The 17,657-nt window shown below is 46.3% G+C and overlaps 1 protein-coding gene across 2 annotated transcripts in view; it reads left to right on the plus strand.

Annotated features, from left to right (window-relative positions):
- The window catches only part of PAX5 (paired box 5), a 131,740-nt gene that overhangs the window by 30,949 nt on the left and 83,134 nt on the right, over positions 1 to 17,657 (plus strand). The window lies entirely within an intron of this gene.

Consider the following 17,657-nt stretch of genomic DNA (forward strand, 5'->3'; position numbering starts at 1 on the left):
CATCTCTCAGAGACAATGTTTGCTGTGTGCTTTGGCTGGAGAGCACTCAGGAGCCTCCTGCTGTGCCAGCTGGGCTCCTCTGCATTTCCTTCCATCCACCTGTAATGGATTTTACACCTGAGAGGTTGTTTTTGGTGGTACAACTCCTATCTGTCCCAAATGGGATATTTTGCCTCTTGTTACAATTCACAGAGCTAGATGGGGCTGCTGGTTTCATGCTGTGCAGCATCGACGCATCATGCCCTTGTAAACATTGCTGTCAGCAGTAGCAATTCCATCTCTATTGTCCCAACAAGATTTCATGCTTGACAGTGCCTGACTTTTTTTGTCTGAACGTCAACTAATAAGAAATAGTCATGCAGCAGTCTTTTTCTTCTCTGATTCCTTGGGTTTCCAGTTGGTTCCTTGAGAACGAGCACCTACCCATCCTCTCCCCATTCTCACACTGATTTTCTCTCGGGCAGGAGGACACAGAAGTTGGCATTTCTGGAAGAGGGAGGTTTTTGGTAGAGCAGAGCCTGTGTTTTTCTGCCTAGCACCAGTCAGGGGACAAAGAACAGTCCCCATCTCTCATGGCCTTGGCTGGCAATGGGGAGTGGCCCAGAACTGTTATGAGGGCTCAGAGATGGGAGGAACATAATTATAGGCATGCCTGAATCCAAGGAAGATTGTTTTGGAACAGTTTAGGTTGTGTCTTTGAGTTTTAAATTTGTGTAATTGTTCAGTTTACCTATTCTCCCTCTCTTACACCTACATGTTACTTGTTGCAGCAGCACTTGGTACCTGGTGCTTTGAGCACCACAGCACCTTATAGGGCCCGTTTACTTTAAAGAAGAATATCAGGATGTGGGGATGCTGGAATCTGTTGTGGTTCCACATGAAGTTAGTATCTGGTGTGTCAAATCAGAGTAAACCTCTGGAACTCCTTGGTCTTGTTTCTGAACGCTGAGTCTCACTTCCAGATCCTTGTCACAGCTGAAGCAAATTCCCAAGAATGCTTTCTCTTAGGAGGTTATGGATGAAAATGGAGCTGTTGAGTTGATGATTTGACTCCAGAGTGTGAATGAAGCTGGTGCTACTTCTCCACTCAGAGAAGTGGAAAATTTGTTCACAGTGGAGTATCCATGTGTGGTTCCCCTGGTCACCGCTGGGGCAGAAGCCTTGGGCCACCAAGGACAAGTTCTTGCCAAGCCTTCCAGGAAGCTCATATCCTCTGTGCTGCCACTCTCTGGGCAGACCCCGGGGAGCTGGCATAGGGTGGGGCTGCCCTTAGCACAGCCACCGCAAGAGTGGAGCTCTCAGACAGCGGGGGAATTGGGCATCTCCAGCCAAGCCAGGCTCACCCAGCACGGGCTGTGGGCACTGTCCTCACTCCAGGAGTGACAGATCTTCCCCTGCAAGCTGTGAGCTTCAGCATCATTGTGCACCACCAGCCATGACCTGATGTGTACCTGTTTGTCACCTTGGAGATGAAAGCAAGTCAAAATTGTTAATCTCTGCTCTGTCCTGTGACTTGCCCAACCAGGAGCCTTTCCTCACCCCTGGTATTTAAAAACGGTAATGGTGCTACTTGAGTTTGCTTCCTGACACCCATGCTGAGTTTGTAAGCTGGTCACATCTAACCAGTTACCACAAAATTGATTCTGGAGCCTTCAGTTTAGAAACCTGCAAGGTACATTCCAGGCAATCACACTATCTCCATCAGGAACTGAATGAACCAGTCAATAATCAACACTGCCAAGGGTGAAGACGTCTTTTCTAGTACCCTTGATTTTTTCTTTATGAACATCTCTACACAGGTAATAGCTATATAGATGGACAGATGGAATATAAATGGTCACTATGCATACATATACATACAGAGTAAGTATGTTTTAACTGAAGACACAGTTGTTGGTGTGTATGTGCTCATTGGTGCATTCCTCACTGTTTGTTCTCTTGCTCTCTGGCTGCATTGTTCAAATACATGGGCCCAGGTTTTTAAACCTTGCTCAACCTTTACGAAAAGGTCCAAAACCTTGTTGTGAAGATAACTGGCAATGATGTGACAATCACCCTGACACCTGGCAAGCTCAGAATAAACTCACCTGCATTTTTCTAAATTGCCAAAGAGTTTTTGACTCATTTCAGACAGTTGTAGCAGGTAGGACTTGGCTGATAGGAGATTACAATGTGTTCAGTGCTTGGCTGGATGAAGGTGCATGTGTGGCAACGTGTGTGCTCTCATGCTGTGCCCCTGCGTGCCCCTTCCTCTGCACCCACCCACTCAAGGGCCCAGTGTGTGTGCACAGCACAGGTAAAGGCAGAAAGGCTGTCTCTGCATCTGGAGAGGCTGTAGATGAGTTTTCTTGGACTTGGGATCTGTTTTTTCCCTTGGTGAACCCATGAACTCTGGGAAGTCAGGGTTAGGTGTGGTCTGCACCTGAGGGTTCCTCATTTGTGGTTGGTGTTCTTCTTTCCATCCTGGTTGCATTTCAACTGTGCTTTACCGTTCTTGGTCCCCTCCAATTCTCAGTGCTGCTGTCAGTCTCTGCCTGCCAGAGGTATTTGGTTTGATCATTGATGCTCACCTTGAGCCCTCCATCCCCATCAGTGTAATGTGGTCCCATTCCCTTTCTCTCTCCTGCAGGCATGGGCAGAGGTGCTCTAGACGCTGTGATGGGGTGTGTGTTTGCCTGTGATGCTCTGGGGCCTTGTGCCAGAGCTCTCCATGGCTCTGGAAGGTCGCAGCAGTGAGAGTGCGATGTCTAACACATTGCCTTGGTGCCAGCAGGTCCCATGTCTGGGTTAGACTTTCCCCAAGCGCTGCCTGGGAGTGGGTGTGAACAGGTGCAGCCCCCATGGCCATGAGAAAGTAAGGTGAGCCCACCTGGATAGGTTCCTGCTCCCAGTGCTCACCATGTGTGCGTGCCCGCTGTGCAGCTCTTTGTCACGGGCACAGCTTACGGTCTGCGGCAGCTCTGGCCACCCTGTCACCTCCTGAGGCACAGCTGTCAGGGGACAGCAGCCTGAGCTAACAAGGTCTCTGACAGTGGGACAAGCTGCATCAGCAAGATGATAAACATCTTGGGACAGGAGGTGGCTGTGGCAGGAAGGGGTGGGCACACCCCGTGAGGTCTGAAACCCGTTCATCTGGTGGGTACTGGCAGCTGTTAAAACAAATCATAAATGGAAATATCAGATACAATTGCATTGAAATGGCAGAGGTCTGAGGAGTCCTGATGGGCTGGCGATAGTCAGCTGAAACAAATTGCCCACTGCTGTGATACCTCAGATCCCAATAACAGAGGGCAAATGGCCTTCCAAGGGGAGATATAGATTTTCCTTTGAGATATGGAAAGGGAAATAAACTAAATTATGTTTGAACATAGGGTTCTCTGGTTCTCTCTCCCTCTCTCTCTCTCCTGCCCTCTAAGAAAAAGAAGGGGAAACAGAGAGAGAGAGAGAGAGAAAGAAAGGAAAGAAAGGAAAGAAAGGAAAGAAAGGAAAGGAAAGAAAGGAAAGAAAGGAAAGAAAGGCAAGAAAGGAAGAAAGGAAGAAAGGAAGAAAGGAAGAAAGAAAGAAAGAAAGAAAGAAAGAAAGAAAGAAAGAAAGAAAGAAAGAAAGACAGAAAGAAAGAAAGAGAAGGGAAATGAGCGAAAAGAGACATAAAATAAGCTTCAGCAGGCATTTGCAATTTAATTGATATTTGGCGGCAGGAAGCCAATCAGTATAAGTAAATTGACGTTACAAGATAAAAATAATCGCCTAATGGCATGCCTTCCCCCACGGCTGTGCAGGCCAAATAAATATGGTATCGCGTGTCAGAGCAGCGTGGCGGCCGCTCCCGGCGCAGAGCCGGCGGCGCTCGCGCGGGCTGCGCATCATTTTTATGGCATCTGTCTCTGCTCCCCGAGAGCAGGCAATGAGGGGTTGCACATTGATTGCTGCTCCAGCCAACAGCGGCTGAGGGAAAGGCTGTAATTAATGGCTTTATTTGCTGGAGCACTGCTGAGAACAATTGAGTGTGTTATGGTAACAACTGGTGCCCACATTCCAGTGGCGAAAGGAGGCGTTGGAGCTGGTGGGCAGCCCTGGCGCACAGGCTGCCCTCCCGAAGGCCGGGCACAGGACATGACAGGATTCCACGGTGCTTGAGGGGCTCGGCGGTGCAGGTGGGCATCTGGGCAGCGATGCAGGTGCAGGGCGCCAGCAGTGTGCTCCCGGGGAATCCCAGTGCTGAGCAGACCCTCAGCCATTGCTTGCCACAGTACCGCCAGCGAGAGGAAAATTGGCATGGATGATAGGGCAGGGACCCCTCAGTTCCTACTGGGGCAGTTAGCAGCCCCCCTGTCCAAGCGCCTGGCCACCCTCTTTTGCAGCAGTAGCAGAGTCACATGTTACAAGTTTTCTTTTTTCTTTTTCTTTTCTTTTCTTTTTCTTTTTCTTTTTCTTTTTCTTTTTCTTTTTCTTTTTCTTTTCTTTTTCTTTTCTTTTTCTTTTCTTTTCTTTTTCTTTTTCTTTTTCTTTTTCTTTTTCTTTTTCTCCTTCTTCTTCTTCTTCTTCTTCTTCTTCTTCTTCTTCTTCTTCTTCTTCTTCTTCTTCTTCTTCTTCTTTTCTTTTTCTTTTTCTTTTTCTTTTTCTTTTCCTTTTCCCTTTCCCTTTCCTTTCCCTTTCCCTTTCCCTTTCCCTTTCCCTTTCCCTTTCCCTTTCCCTTTCCCTTTCCCTTTCCCTCTCTCTCTCTCTCTCTCTTTCTCTTTCTCTTTCTTTCTCTTTCTCTTTCTCTTTCTCTTTCTCTTTCTCTTTCTCTTTCTCTTTCTCTTTCTCTTTCTCTTTCTCTTTCTCTTTCTCTTTCTCTTTCTCTTTCTCTTTCTCTTTCTCTTTCTCTTTCTCTTTCTCTTTCTCTTTCTCTTTCTCTTTCTCTTTCTCTTTCTCTTTCTCTTTCTCTTTCTCTTTCTCTTTCTCTTTCTCTTTCTCCCTCTCCCTCTCCCTCTCCCTCTCCCTCTCCCTCTCCCTCTCCCTCTTCCTTTTTTGTCTTTTTAAGAAAGGTTTCTTTCAGAGATTTTACCTAAAAGTACAGTAGTGCAATCTAGTAATTTTTGTGAGTCCTGTATGGTTTTGTTTTGCCGCTTGTGCCTTCGGCTGGGTTGTGGGGAAGTGGACATGGTTCTGCATGGTTGTGTGAAGAACACAGGGCTACATGTAAATGTTTATGTATACACATGTGTATGTATGTAAGGAAGAAACATTTTAGGCAGTGTGCATCCTCAGTGTGCTTCCTTCCTTTCTAAAGAGAATAAAGTCAAAAAGAGATGGGCAAGTGAAACCATGATAAATACTAATGAACCTCTCTTAAAGATTCTGTACACCTCTCTAAAGGAAAAGTTTTTGTCTTTTACATAAATAGCAGGAGTAGCTGGTGGGTGAGGAGGGACTGGTGCTTGCCCAGGCTTGGTTAGTCATGAGGAATGATGGCTTATTTACCTTCAAATACTTCTGAGTGTAGACGATAGATAGATAGATAGATAGATAGATAGATAGATAGATAGATAGATAGATAGATAGATAGATAGATAGATAGATAGATAGATAGATAGATAGATAGATAGATAGATAGATAGGTAGAAGATAGATAACAGCGCAGGGGGTGATGTCTTCAGACTCACAGAGAGCAGAGTTAGATGGGACATTGGGAAGGAATTGTTCCCTGGCAGGGTGGGCAGGCCCTGGCACAGGGTGCCCAGAGCAGCTGGGGCTGCCCCTGGATCCCTGGCAGTGCCCAAGGCCAGACTGGATGGGGCTTGGAGCAGCCTGGGACAGTGGGAGGTGGAATGAGATGAGCTTTAAGGTCCCTTCCAACCCAAAGCAGTTTGGGATTCTGTGACAGGGCGAGAGAAAATTACCTTCAGCTGTGACTGGTTTAGATTAGATATTATGAAAAAATTATTCGCTGAAATGGGTGCCAAACATTGAAACAGGCTATCCAGGCCAGTGGTACAGGCACTATGCCTAGTGGGATTTAAAATATTTGTAGACATGCTGCTTAGGAACATGGACTAGTGTGGTCTTGGCTGACCTGGGTAAATGGCTGGTCTTAACAATCTTAGAAAATTTTCCAATGTAATTGATTTTGTGATTCTATGATTCCATATAAGCTGACTAATTTCAATTAAAGCGCTGAAATGACTTTAAACTGTAAAACTAAAATAAATGTCCTTTTAAAGTCTCTGGATGGGGTCTACCCACATGCTGAGTGTTTTCCCCAGTAGGGCTTTGTGTCACACAGTTCTTCAGAAATGCTCTCTGCTTGAGAACAGGATTCAGTTTCAGTCTACAAGTGCTTTTCTATTGAATGAAATGTCTTGAAAATTTCCCCATCACTGCAGCTTTGCAGTTGCAGTGAGATTTGTGCCCTTGGCTCCTGTGGCACCATGCAAACACAGAGAGACAAGACTTTGTCTGCCAGGCCAGGCATTCACCCTCAGACCACCCTCACTGAGTCATGGAAACCACCAGTTTGCAACGTCTGGCTGTTGAGAAACATTGGATACAGCGGTCTTCCAAATTTATTTCCGGAGATCTAGCCATCTCTCTCTTTCTCTCTCTTTCTCCTTCTCCATATATATTTATATATATAGAAAATTAGATAAGTTAAAAAAATTTTTCTTCTCCTGGAGCAGTTATCTCATTAGATGGAATGGAAATAATTGAGATTAGAAAAACTGGCCCAGAGGTCAGCCTCACCTGCTGGTGTGGTGAGGATGTTCCTGGAGTCTTTGTCTCAACTGAAACTGCAGGGATGAGCAAAAGATCTGTCTCTCCAGCTCAAGAGATCTTTGCAAGAATTTCTGTGGTGTGGCCCAAACAGTGATCCCCTCAGCCTCACAGTGAATTAAATCAGGTTTTGAAATAACACAAATACATGCAGGGAGATTCACCCACACGTGCTTAATAAAGGCTTCTGTGTGATAAGCACAGCATCAGGGGAGTTGTACTGTAGATTGCTAAGTTTACTGCAGGATAAATAATTAATGTTTAGGTGACACTAATTAATTGCAGCAATTAGAAAAGGGCTACACTGTTTTTCCTTAAAAGTAAAATCTCGGCTGTTTAATTTTTTCAGTCTCCAATGTGTCAGAACATTTACAGCAGAACCATGAAACACAATCATATACAGAGGCATGTTTTTGTTGGGTCACCATTTACCTTTTTCATGCATAATCCTAGAACACCAGGCTGGAAGGGGCCTCAAGCACTGTCTGGCCCAAACTTTGTTGGCAAAAGCATGGTCTAGATGAGACAGTCCAATGCCCTGCCTGGCCAAATCCTAGGAGTGCCCAGCATTGAGGAATCCAGCTCTTCCCTGCAGAGGTTATTACAGTGGCTGCTTGCTCTCATGGCAAATAATTTTCTTTGTGCGTCCAGCTGGAATCTCCCCAGGACTCACTTGCACCCATTACCCCATATCTTTTCCATGTGATTCCTTGTAAAAAAGGGAGTCTTCATCTCCTATGCAGGCACACTTTTATGAGTGGAACGTGACCACAAGGTCTCCTCTAAGCCTGCTTTTCCTAAGGCTGAACAAACTCAGATCACTCAGCCTCTGCTTTTATGGCAGCTACCCAGCCCTGGGTTCATGTCTGTGGCCCTTCTCCAGCCTGTCCACATCTGTTTGGCACAGTGGTGTCCAAAACTGAGCACGACATTCCAGATACTGACTGCAGCGTGGCAATGACTTCTCTCTCTCTGTTGGCAACACTTTTGTGGATGCAGCCCAGCATCCTGCTGGGCCACAGCAGCACAATGCTCATTCTTACTGAGTTGGGTGTCCACCAGCACCCTCAGGGCCCCTTCAACAGACCGGCTTCCCAGCCAGGCTGATCCCTCCTTGGGGTGCACTCCTGGATTATGTTTTCTCCAGTGCGAGACTTGGCATTTGTATTTGCTGAATTTCAGAAGGCTGCTGTAAGCCCACTTTTCCTCCCACCAGTTTCTCCAGGAGGAGGTGTGGGAAACCATGTCAAAAACCTCATAGACATTGGGAGAGACAGTGTCCACCCCTCATCCCACCAGATTTTGCTCTGCACACCCCATTCATCCACAGCATCTCATGTGCTAGCTGACAAGATCTTCCAAGCTGCAGTGGTGAGAGCTGGGGTGGTGACAGCAGCATGGCACTCTCCCTCCTGGAGGTGGGTGCTTCTCGGGTTTTGGTTGTTCCTTGCTGCCCCGAGATGTGCAGGGTGTCTCTGCTTCAGCCCACGTGGCTAAAGAACGAGTCTGGACTCTTCACTTGTTGGTCTTGAGGTTGTTTATTAATTCTTATCTATAAAATTTTCTTTCTGCCCAGTCGAGATCTGCTCAGCAGGGCAGCCACAGGCACTCTGACCACAGTGGTGCTGTCCTTTTATACTACAAACTATGTATAACATATTTACACTTAATTCCCAATACCTGTCACCTATGTTAGACAGTGAGCTTCTACTCAACCAATCCCAAAGTGCCAACATCACTGCAGAAAATAGACAAGAAGAAGAAGAAGAAGAAAGGGTAAACATGCCCAGATTCCTCCATCTTGTCCCCATAACCCCCATACCAAAATCCTAAAATCTACCTTTTCCCCCTGTGATCATTTTGTTATTATACTATTCAAACCTCAGTGACTTTCATGTCCCCATACAAAGTTGACCTTGCTCCAAGGGTCACAATCAAACCCCCAGGTGCTCTGGGCTGTGTGCCAGGGTCTGTGAGCCCCCGGCGGGGTCCCAGCAGCTCTGGACACCCGGAGGGATGCACTGAGTTCTGACAGGTGCTGAGGCTGCAAGGTGCCAGAGGCTGCCCAGCACAGGAGGCGCAGCTGTGGGCACCTCCCATCAGTGCCAATCTCTTGGGCACTGCCGGTGACCTCCCTGGCTCTGGCAGCTGCCAGACCATGCAGCAAAGTGCATGGTGGTGCCTCGGGCGCTCTCCAGCCTTGGGTCACTGTGGCAGAGCGTGTCTGTGTTCAGGTAGACAGGAAATGAAGCCAAAGAGTAGCGCTGGCTCCTAGGTGTAAGAAGTATGCAGAAATTTAAGTGTTAGAACCACATTATACAGCTGTGGAGGATTTTTAAAGCATAATTTCTCCCAGGTAATTCATGCATGCAAATAAAACATATAAAAATATCATTGCACTTGCAGTTTGTGTTACTTGTAAAAATCTGTAGCTGTATATTACATTTTATAATAGTGATTTTTCCTGTGTATTGCATTATGGCTGCAAACCATTGTGGTGGTGTCATCTGTGGTATTGGTTCATTCTTCATGTCAACACTTGAAGGCTTGAGACCACTGTTTGTGATTTTGTAAAATCAGGAGATATCTCATTTATGGACAAGAAAAGCCTGCAGGTATTAAGAACTCTTTATTAGTGGTCTTTGTGGATAATTGCCCAGGAAATGTGCAAGGACACCCCTCATTTGTGAGACAATGCAGAGCACTGCTGCTGGTAGAGCAAGCTGCATCTTCCATGGGCTTTTTCTCTCCTTTTGCTTTTAGTAAATCCAGCCTCATCATATCTTGGTGGCACAGCTTCAATGTTCTGCTAGGAATTTGCATTTCAGGAGGAGTAGCATTACTGTCTGGGAGTTGTCTGCATTTCTTAGGAGGTTTGCCTTGCTTGCAGGCTTCCCACCTCCAGCAGAGCTCCAGAGCTGGCCACTGCTCGTGCAGACCCCATCGGGCTGCCTCTCCTAACACCGCCGTTCCTTTGGCTGTCAAATTTCTGTCTCCTAGTATTTTTATAATCCTCTTCTGCTCGTTTGAAACGAGAGGCTATTTTAGCATTTCCAGGCCTACACAGAGCAAAGTTTCATCTGCAACCGCATTAGTCCTTGTCACCCGGGCATACATAGAAATTATTTTTTTGAAAGAATTGACGAAAATATATGCTATGACATGGTATGGAAGTAGGTATAAACTATGTTATAACTGTTTCAACAAGCTTTTAACAACCTTTTAAAAATGCCCTTTGAACTGGGAGTACATGATATAAAGTGCCTGTCTCTAAAGCTGAACTCAGCTGACAAAAATGGATTAAGAAAATAGTCAGTTTCACATAATAATTTTTTAAGGAACTTGTCATGGCATTTTGTGTATAATTATAGGAGTTATAACTCACCTTAGTTACTACAGAAATACAAGCATGTTTCCACATCACACTGCAGCTGGCCAAGGGGTGCCTGAAGCTGGAGGCTTTTCCAGGTGCCCACAGTCTGCTGTGGCCCAGGAGCCATGGAGGGATGCACGTTCCCACTCTCTGTGCCAGGCGTGGGTGTCTGCTCTGCTCTTCTCAGCCTCTTCCTCTCAACCCTCATCTCTGCACTTCTAAATTCCCCGCCATGCAGGGTGCTGTCTCTGACATAATTTTTGCTGTTGTTTAAATGCAAAACGGTGGCAGAAGAGCAGTCACAAAACTTGCAGTGGTTTCATCAGTCCCCCCAGCCACTGTTCTCAGGTAGACTCTGCCACAGGGCGGGGCTGGCGCCCATGGGCATCCCTGTGGTTCCCTGAGGATGCTGCGTGGAGGCTGAGCTGCCAGGCTAGGGATGGCCAGGGCAGCAGCCCGTGCTGCTCCGCAGATTGCTGCTGGTGATTGTGCCTGGATCCCCACGGGGCTGGGCACATCTGCGCAGCCAGCTGTGCTGGGGTCCTACAGCAGTGCAGGGCACAGTCCAGCTGGCTCTGCTGCAGCACCCAGCAAAGCTCTTCGCTGGAGCACAGCAAACCCAGGCCTGCTGCCAGATGCTCTGACCTGTGGGAAGGCCCCCAGCCAGGGGCCCTGTTTGCCCCCAGGTGCAAACTGTGCAGGGTGCAGGGCTGTGTCCTGTGTGGGCAAGGCTTGGGGCACGAGCAAAGTCCATCCTGATGGTATCTGGGCAGGTGCACAAGCAATCCAGCTCCACTCAGTGGCACTATTTGCACAAATGTTTGCTCAGATGTATACGCTGTCAGATTCACAAGCATCAGGGCTGCTGAGGTGTGAGGTCCCACCATATCTTTGTGGCATGTGGGATGATGGAGATTGCAGGTTTTCCTTGGAGATACGTACCATATATGGCTACAGTGGGGTTAAAATAACTGTAGAAGGAGGACAGCTGTAATCTCATGGGAATTCTGTTCAATAAATAAAACTCACATTTTTGGTGAGTCTCATAACCAGCTTTGCTGTGCAGATGTGCAGCAATGCTGTGGGGTGGCAGCTCGAGGGTGTACTGGCACAGCTCCAGCTCCTGTGTCTGGGGGGCATACAGCCTGACTGCACCTTGTACACCAGGGAGGACCTTCAGCTGCCTTACAGAAAAGACAAAATGTTCTCTTGGTGGAGAAGGGCTGCATCACTCATGAAGGACCAGGAGTGTCTGGTGATACAAGTGCTAATTGCTGTGCTGCTGAGCATTTTAGGAAGAGCAGCGCTGACAGGCCAATGACACGGCACAGCTCCTTTTGTCTCGCCTCTTCCACTCCCCAGAGCCAGAGCAAACCTCGTGCTGGATGCACAGGCACTGGCTGGCCTTGCTGTGCAGCGCAGATGGGGCTCGGGAAGGAGTGTGGTGTGGTGTGGTGAGGGCTCACCCAGGGGGCTGCAGAGGTGCAGCCTGGTCTGCAGGGCTGTGCATGGGGTGAAGGCAGCCTGGGAAGAGCCAGGGGCCCTCCAGCTCCTGCTGGCTGGAGTAAGGGCAGCTGGGAGCAAGGTGCAGCAGAATCCAAACGGCCCCTGGCTCCAGCAGTGCAGGGGACTCTGCAGGGGCAAAGGGCAGGGGGAAGGCCAGGCTGGTGACAAATGGGATGCACTCAGGCTGGCTCTGCATTAACATGGCAGATGAAACATCCCTGAAGACCCCTTGCCATCCAGTGCTAGCCACAGGCATGGTGAACTCTGACCAGCCCTGTGCTTCTGGCGTGTGCAAGTGTGCTGGCAGTGCTCAGCTGGGATTGTTCTGGGGCAGTCTGCCTATGTACTGGTATTGTGCACCACTTTTGCTGCACTCAAGGACTGGAGCCAGATGGCCAAACTGGCACTGTCCTTGCTTGTCCAAGCACTGACAGGAGGGCAGTGGGTTTGGGCCATTCAGATTCCTCATGTCCTCACACATCCTGACTGCAAAGTTGGTAGAATACCTGTAAAAACAGAATGTGGAACTGAGAGTGTTCACCAGTGCTCCCCTGAGTTTTCCTGTGCCTGGAGTCAGGACAATGCAGTGCTGCTGGCAGATGTGGGTCTCTGTGTCTCCAGAAGGAGCTGAGCTGGTCCAAGTATATCTAACAGGTCAAGGCTTGAAATGAAGAAGCAATAAGCCACTGAAATGGTACTATCACCAAAACATGATTGATCAATTGAATTCTATCAGAGACAGTGGGCAGTGAGATTAACTCAGGCCTGATGGGTTCAATGAGTTAAAGCATGATGTTCATTTCAGCTTCATTTCACCAGTCTTTGCTTGTGAAATTGGTCAATCAATAGAGGTTGAAGATCAGATATATATATATTGGTGACCATCTTATAGGGAATATAATCTAGCGTAGTCAGCTCCTGACTCCGGCTGCCTTCAGTGGTAATGGAGACAGAGCAGAGACTCTATCAGTGCCACCGAAATGGCCTGATATCTTCTCCAAATGAAAAGTATTTTTGGATCTCTGATGATTTATCATTTTTCCCCCTTCTTTCTCACTTTGATCTACGATAAAACTCATACCTACCTTTGTGAAATACAGTGATTTCTCTTGAAAATATTTGCACAGTGATCAGCTATATACACTTCAAAATATAAAGACCCTTTTTAGTGATATTGTCCTTCAGAAAAAAGAAATTACAGGGCTTAGAAAATTTGAATAGTGTAAATACAAAGATCTCTCTTCGCATATGTGGAAACTAATGCTTTGCTGGGAAGAGCATTCTGGGGCAGCTGTCTGCCAAATATATACAATCCTGAGAAGGTGGTGCGAAAATTCAGCTTACGTTTTAAACAAAACCTTCCATGTGGTAATTAAACAGAGTCTTTATCTTCTTTAGACTAATTTACAGGCATGCTACAAGAAAACAAATCACCTTTTTGCCTCCTGGTAATATTTCATTTGCTTCATAATGTTTTAAATGTGGTGAATAACATCCTCCCTAATTAGCCGCATTTCCCTATAAGGTGGAGTAATTAGGTATGATAACAGGTAATGAAGTTGGACAGTACAAATTAGAGGCAGAAATCATGTCCTTTATGAATGTAGGCTGTTCATGGCACTAGCTATGTATTTCCTTGGTTTACCCTGTATAAGTGTATTGCTCAAAAAAAGAAAACAAACGACCTGAAAATCTGAAACCAGTAGATCCTTTTATCTTCAGAAGAGCGCTGCATCAGATGAATCTACCATGGAGGTGCACACCTCATGGCACACCTTTATTATTAATAGCATTGGAAATATTAGTCCAGCTGGATTTGTGGTTGGCATCTGTTTCTCAGCTGTTGTCACCTTGCTGACACTCTCAAGTGGAAATGCACCAGGGCAAGGTCTGCCCCAAACTATAATACAGTATTTAAACCGATTCGTAGAATCATAAAGCACTTTGTGTTGAAGTGGACCTTTAAGACCAGCTTGTTCCATACCCTGCCGTGGGCAGGGACGCCTTCCACTGCCCCAGGCTGCTCCCAGCCCCAGTGTCCAGCCTGGCCTTGGGCACTGCCAGGGATGCAGGGCAGCCCCAGCTGCTCTGGGCACCCTGTGCCAGGGCCTGCCCATGCTCACAAAGAAGAATTTCTTCCTAACATGTAATATAAATCTCTCTTTTTTCTGTTTAAAACCATTCCCCCTTGTCCTATCACTATCTGAAATTGTGCTGATGTCCTTATCAGTATAAAAAAAGGTGGAGCTGAACCATTTCTATATTTCAGTGCTTTTTACTGGTCTTTCTATATTTTGCCTTGTTTTCATACTAAGCTTTAAGGTTTTTAAATATGCTTTAGTATTTTGTGAAGATAGCGTCTTTTGTTCTTATCTTGGTCTGTAGTCTTAGAAATAGTATTTTAAATCAAGTGAATTGTCTGGTGAGGGTTGCTAAAATTCTGGTTTCCTTGTATTTAGCAATTTCAAATATTGTCCTGCTGTTTCAGAAAGCATGTCATGGATGAGTATCTAACCACAGAAATGCATTAGAAAAATGAGGTCTCAATTTATCAAGTCCTTTAAACTGATCTTGCTACTTGCTTAGGTCTTCAGAAAATAACTTGCTCTTAATTAATAAAGATGTATTAGTTGCAATGTCCAAGGACAGGTCAGAGAGGACTTTGGGCAACCTGAACTGTGGAAGGTGTCCCTGCCCATGGCAGCTGACGGGACCTTGATGGTGTAAGGTCCTTTCCAACCCAAACCATGCAGCGATTCCATATTTTCTGGGTGATTTTCACATCACTTGGGCAGTCTTTTGTCAGCAAGACTGTGGATGGTATCTCTTCTCAGAGGCAGATGTCTTCTGTGACTAACTCTTCCCACACTTCTGGTGGGTTGTTCAGACTTTGGCTAGCCACAGAAAGTCTTTGCTTGTGTTTAATACCTGGATTATGTCCAAAGCAGGCCAGTTTCTTTAGCAGCATGTCTGCCTTTTGTTGTGAAACCACAAGGTCAGTTCTTCTGGGCAAGGTGTGAACAGAAGGCGTCCATGGACTTCAGAGTGGGAAAGGATTGCATTTTCCCTGCCAAGAAAATGCCCATCAGTGAGTCTGGAACCAGAGAGGGCATTGTGCAGACCTGTCCCCAACATGACAAGGCTTCCAGCTGCAGGTTGGAGGGGGGATTGCTCTCCAAGCTGTGTGCAGCTGTGGGAAACTGAGTCAGTGCTCTGAGCTGGGTGGGATGCCTGGGAGGGACTCGAATCAGAGGGTGGGGAGGCTGTTTGAACAGGCATGGCCTGTGCTGGAGGAGCAGCACGTGCAGGCTCTCCCTATGGCAGCTCTCAGTGCATTACATCTCCATGCATTTCAGCACAAGTAGTTCAGGAAATTGTGGGCTAATGGCATCATCTTATCCCATATGCACAGCCTTATAGAGATAAAGGGTGAAATGTTTGTTTGGGAGGAATGTAATCTTTTGTGCTAAGGAGAGTGCTATATCTGTGCTCTTCACTCGAATTTCTGGAAAGACGCCATTGAATTGGGAACGAACTGTTTTGCAGAATGGGTAGGTATACATGTAGTGTTATTATCAATAAAACATGTGAATGCAACCCTATGTGGATGCACTGATTATATGAAAAATGTTTTTATCGCTCCCTGGAGCCTATTTATAATTAAAATTGTTTCAAGCCTTCCAACAGTATTTTAATTATCAAAGATATTCTAGCTAAACAATGTATAATGTTAATGGTATTATTTATATAATGTCGAACAGCCAAACACATCCTGAAGACCTTCATGAACTCCTGCGTGTCTTATGCCATGTACAGGAAGTTCTTTAGTTCTACAATGGAATCCAGAACTTAGAGGAAATTAGTCTGAATTTGGTGCAAATTCCCAGAGTGCAAAAGAACAAGCTATTCGTTTGCTCACAGGGCGCAGAGAGCGGGTGATAGCCGCAGTGAGGGAGGCTTGGGTGGCTCCTTTGGGGCAGTGTCAGCCACCTCAGTGGTCCCTGTCCCGCCCAGCCCCTGCCCTCCCCTACGTGGCACCAATGCTGCATGCGTTGTTCCTCATCCCAGGGCAGCCTGCTGTACTGATCCCATCTCATGTCCTCAGCACAGCGTGCGGAGATGTTGGCAAGCGGGGATGTACACGTGGTGTGAGTTGGCAGCCCATTCTGGCTGCAGCACATGTTGTGCTTCCAGCAACATACCAAATGCTGACTTTGAGACCAAACCCCTCCAGAGCCCCTCTACCATCTCCACGTGACTTCATCCTTTCTTTGCAGAGAGAAATACCTTCCTCTTCCTCGTGCTTTGGTGGCAGTGCCTGAGGGTCATCCCTGCCCCAGTGCCCCTTGGATGAAGGGGATAGATGCTGGGACAGATGCATGGATGTGGTGGCACAGGCACACGATGGTGCCTTTATACCTGGATTCACACTCTGGTGTCTGGAGTGGGACACCCTTCCCAGCACTGTCCCTGTGCCTCTCTCTGGCTGAGGCCGCTGCCCAGGATTTCCTTTCATTGGCCTCTTCTTCTCCAAGGTGTTAGCTCCCAAAAATCTGCATAATAAAAGTGCTGTTGGTGAAAAGTGGGACTACTGCTCCATTTTCAAACACGAGGGGATCTCATTGTACTTCCAGTCTCTGGATGCACTAACAGTGCACAGACTGTACTGGTATCTCCAAGAACACTTTTCAGTTCATGACTGTCTTGTATCATTTCACTCCCTTTTGCCATCCCCTTGATCCCAAATCTGCATAAAGCTTTAACTTTGATGCCAAATTGTGAATAGCAGTTTAACCTGAAATTTAAAGCAAGCATCAAGCATTTCCATGCTCAAGAGACAGGGTCTCCCTGGCCCTGTGATACCATACAGCTACTAAACAGATTTTTAATTCCATAAGCCATGGTTGACTAAACTCAGCACAAGGTCTATTAGATATTATTTGATTTAGAATAATAAAAAAAAAAAGAAAAAAAAAATACACTGCTTTCTTGTATCCCTCTGTACCTTTTCATACTTGGACATCCTACTCAGACCACAGCTTCAGGTTTTTGTTTCCCTTACTGTGTGGAACAAACTGATCCTTCCACTTCACAAAAGCCATAATCTACCCTTGATAAAATTGCATTGCTTTCTCTAGGAAGGGTATATATAATGTTGTTGTCTTTGAAATTGCTGAGCTCAGATTGAGAAGGGAGTTTCCAGCAGTAACTGCTAACATCAAATGTCTGTTCCGTATAAGGGGAGTTTGGCTTAAATTCAGCATTAGCAACTGAGGCTGAAAGGTATTTCCCTATGTTGGTCCCCCAGTCTGAGGACTCTGCATTAAAGAAGCCTCATTTTCTGGATAGATAGCATTTTTTGCAAAATCCATCTCTGCTGAAGGATGATCTTAAATCAATAGTCCTTTGTAAAAAATCTTGTCCACCAAGCATCCCTCGTATTACTGATGGCCAGCATGTGCTTGTGGTCGCAACTGATGTCTACAGCAATGGGCAGTTTTTGTGCAGATTGCCTCTATCAGATCTCCTCTATACTTACAATCAAAAACCTTGATGCAGAATCTGCCAGAGGAGGTCTAGGTGATGATATTCCTCTGCAGACTTCTTGGACTGTAAGCAACTGCAGCACTCATGGAAATCTTGCTGTTAAGGATGCATTTAAATTCTGCTCCTCAGAACTACTCTGGCAGCTAGATGCTATTTTTAAAACATTTCCTCCCTCTGTCTAGTTCAATGTTGCCATCTGGAGAAGAAATCTGATATTTACTGTTGTTCTTGGAGTTCCACCTCCTGGAGTCCTGGGAATACTGCAGATCTCAGTTTTCTGTGCATAAAATACATATTTCCAGCACTGACAGGTGAAGGAAAAGTAGGAAACCACTGTGAATCTGCAAAAAGCAAATTGAAACAAGTCCATGTAGTGCAAGAGTCTTTTCAGACTGCCAATCAAATATTTTTTAAACTTGTCTCATGGCTTTTCAGCCATGGTCAGTCACTTATGACTCCTGCTAAAAATCTCTGCCAA

The sequence above is a fragment of the Camarhynchus parvulus genome, chromosome Z (assembly GCF_901933205.1).
Source record: "Camarhynchus parvulus chromosome Z, STF_HiC, whole genome shotgun sequence".
Lineage (NCBI taxonomy): Eukaryota > Metazoa > Chordata > Aves > Passeriformes > Thraupidae > Camarhynchus > Camarhynchus parvulus.